This window comes from Bos taurus, unplaced genomic scaffold, assembly GCF_002263795.3.
Source record: "Bos taurus isolate L1 Dominette 01449 registration number 42190680 breed Hereford unplaced genomic scaffold, ARS-UCD2.0 Leftover_ScbfJmS_2110, whole genome shotgun sequence".
In the NCBI taxonomy this organism is placed as follows: Eukaryota; Metazoa; Chordata; class Mammalia; order Artiodactyla; family Bovidae; genus Bos; species Bos taurus.
The window spans coordinates 108,685-112,019 of NW_020191195.1; the positions used below are offsets into that span (position 1 = coordinate 108,685).

Consider the following 3,335-nt stretch of genomic DNA (forward strand, 5'->3'; position numbering starts at 1 on the left):
TATATGAATTGTTCTCTTAGACTCTAGAATTCTATAGGAAATGGTTTGGTTTATTTTTCTTAGCATCCCCAATACTACTCAGAAGCCTCCAAAGAACAGATGCTAAATTGCTATTTGAAGAATTACAGTGAAAGTGTGCAAGAAGTAAAGTTTACTGGGTTTTCACTTCTCCCACATTCTTAAATAAGCTAAGCCAATCCAGGTATATACACTTCAGTTTTACAAAGAAAGACTAAAAGGAATAAAACAAACCAAGAAGTGAATACCTCTCAAGACTTTTTTTTCTGTATCTGATAATCACACAGACTTCACTGTGGAATAATTTCCATTTTTGCAAAAAATCCATATTTAAATATCATGTTTTCTTATTCTGAATGACAAGAAATGATTCAAGGATTTCAGTCTGTGCTATGTATTATGAAAATTCTTATTTTTCAACTTGATAATCTGCAGTACAAGGGGGAGCTGTGCCATTAGTATACTTAGACTCTGAAGCTAAACACGTCTTTAATTAAAAGGAATGACATTTAAAAACAGAAAAAAGAAAAACCTCTAATTTTTGCATATTGTATAGGATCACAAATACATTATATGCTGTGTTTCCATGAGAAACACCTTGGCCCTCTGCTAGTTGGAAGATTGCTTGCTTTCTTGAAATGCAATGTGAAGTATCTGCTCAGACTTCACTAGGGGTGGGAGGAGCTTTGGACATGCTCTGGAAATTGCACTGGCCCTGGCACCATAGGAGCCCTGGCTGCAGCTCTGGCTCTGGCTCTCTCTTCTTCAGCTCTCAAAGCCTCTTCATACCAGGATGCGAAGGCACTGCACTTGGTATCATTGACATTAGCCCCAAACTCCCACATTCTTTTATATATCTATATCTATCATGGAAGCACTCCATATTACTTTACAAAGATCATGCTCATTATTTTTTATAGCTGTATAGTACTCCCCTCTGTGGATATATATCATGTTCCTTCAGTTAACATGTTCATGGATATGTAAGTATTTTCATAAAGTTGTGGATGTCTCTTCAGGGTTACTTTCTGAAAACTCTAATTACTGGCTCAAATGTAAAAGCATATTTAGTTTTCTGATAATACCAAGTTGTGTTTAGGCTCTAATCTTATTCTTTGACATGTTGCTGTCAAAGAATGAGATTAGTACATTCTCTAACACTATATACAAAAATAAACTGAAAATGGATTAGAGACCTAATATGAGTGGAAACTATAAAACTCTTAGAAGGCACTATGAGTGGGACATTCTTTGATATAATTCATAATAATATTTTTTTTGGATCTGTCTCCTTATGCTAGGAAAATAAAAGCAAAAATAAATAAATGAGATGTATTTAAAGGTAAAAACTTTTGCACAGCAAAGGAAACCATCAGCAAAATGAAAAGACAACCTACTATATGGGAAAAAAATATTTGCCAGTGATATAACCAATAAGAGGTTAATATCCAAAATATATGAACAGCTTACATAACTCAACAGTTTAAAAAAAGAATTAAAAAAATGGGCAGAAGACTTAAATACACATTTTTCTAAAGAAGACATACAAATGGCCGAGAAGCACATGAAAAGATGTTCAACATCGTTAATCATCATATGAATGCAAATTTAAACCACAATGAGGTATTATCTTATACCTATCAGAAGGGCTATCATCCAAAAAGAACAGAAGTAACAAATGTTGATGAGCATGTGGACACGATCTGTACACTGTTGGTGGGAATGTCAATTGGTGCAGCCACCATGGATAACAGTAAGGAGGGTCCTCAAAATCTAAAACCATAACTAACACATGACCCAGAAAACCCACTCCCGGGTGTATATCTGAAAGAAAAAAAAAAAAAAGAACCCACTAATTTGGATGGTCTCCGTCAGGTACTCGATGCTTGTCTGAGTCTAAGGGTTTCCACTGCTCATCTCCCCTTCCCCTCCAGCCTCATCTACTCTCTGCCAGTGACCCCACCCCAGTCCAACCTCCCTGTTTATTAAGAAGGCACCTGTGTCTGGCAGAGCCAGTGTGAGATGAAGAGGTAGTCCTTCCCAGCCACCAGATAGTCAGGAGTTTTGGCCGGACCTTCACACACTGATAGTGAGGAGTCAGACAAAAAGCACAGACTGTGGCGCTGAAATGGATTAATAAGGAACTTAGTGAGGTGGCCAGGGACCCTCCAGCACAATATTCTACAGGTCCAGTTGGGGATGATACATTTCACTGGGAAACCACAATTATGAAAAAGAACGGCAGCCCATATTGAGGCAGTGTATTCTCTGTGCCAATTCATTTCCCTAAAGGCTACCCCTTCACACTACCTAAGGGTGCATTTGCAACAGAATTTATCATCCAGACATGAACACTAATGGCAGCACTAGGTTCGCTACTCTAAGCTCACTGTGGTCTCTTGCTTCCATGATTTCTACAGTTCTGGTATCCATTTGCTCCCTGCTATGTGTTTCGAACCCCAATGACCCCCTCCCTAGTGCCAGAAGTTGCATAGATCTATAAAACAGACAGAGATGAGTACAACAGAATTTTTCAGGAATGGACTCAGAAGTATGCCATGTAATGCTAACTTAAAGTCAGAATAACCTGCATTAAAGCTTGAATAAACTTTAAATTACTGTTTAAAATGAAAAAAAAAATCCACCAATTCAAAAATTCCATGCACTCCAATGTTCATAGCAGCATTACTGACATTTGCCAAGGTACAAAAGTAATCTATATGTATACAACCTACACACACACACGTGCGTGTGTGTGCATGCATAATGGAATATTACTCAGTCATTAAAAAGAATGAACTTTTGCAATTTTTCAACAACATGTATGGAGTTGGAGGGTATTATGCTATTAATTCGTAAATAGTTGGACGGTATTAATGAAATAAGTGAGATAGAGGAAGACAAATGCTGTATGATACTACTGACACAGAGAATTTAAAAAATAAAAGACTAGGGGAATGAAGCAGACTCACAGATATAGAGAACAAGCTAGTGGTTACCAGCGGGGAGTGGCAAGCAGGAGGTGAAGGGCAGGGACAGAAGACTAAGAGGTGCAAACTAGGATGTATACAATAAGCAACAAGGATATATTGTACAACAAAGGGGATATAGCCAATATTTATAATAACTGTAAATGGAACATAACCTTTAAAGACTGTGAAGCACTTTGTTAATCATCTGTAATTTATAAAATATTGTACATCAACTATGAAAATGAAGTGAAAGTATTAGTTGCTCAGTCTTGTCCAACTCTTTTTGACCACATAGACTGTAGCATACCAGGCCCCTTTGTCCATGGAATTCTCCAGGCAAGAATA

At 37.3% G+C, this 3,335-nt stretch overlaps 1 pseudogene; it reads left to right on the forward strand.

Annotated features, from left to right (window-relative positions):
• The first annotated feature begins 1,761 nt into the window (after positions 1-1,761).
• Positions 1,762-2,651, forward strand: LOC112445604 (ubiquitin-conjugating enzyme E2 D3-like; annotated as a pseudogene).
• The last annotated feature ends 684 nt before the right edge of the window (positions 2,652-3,335 follow it).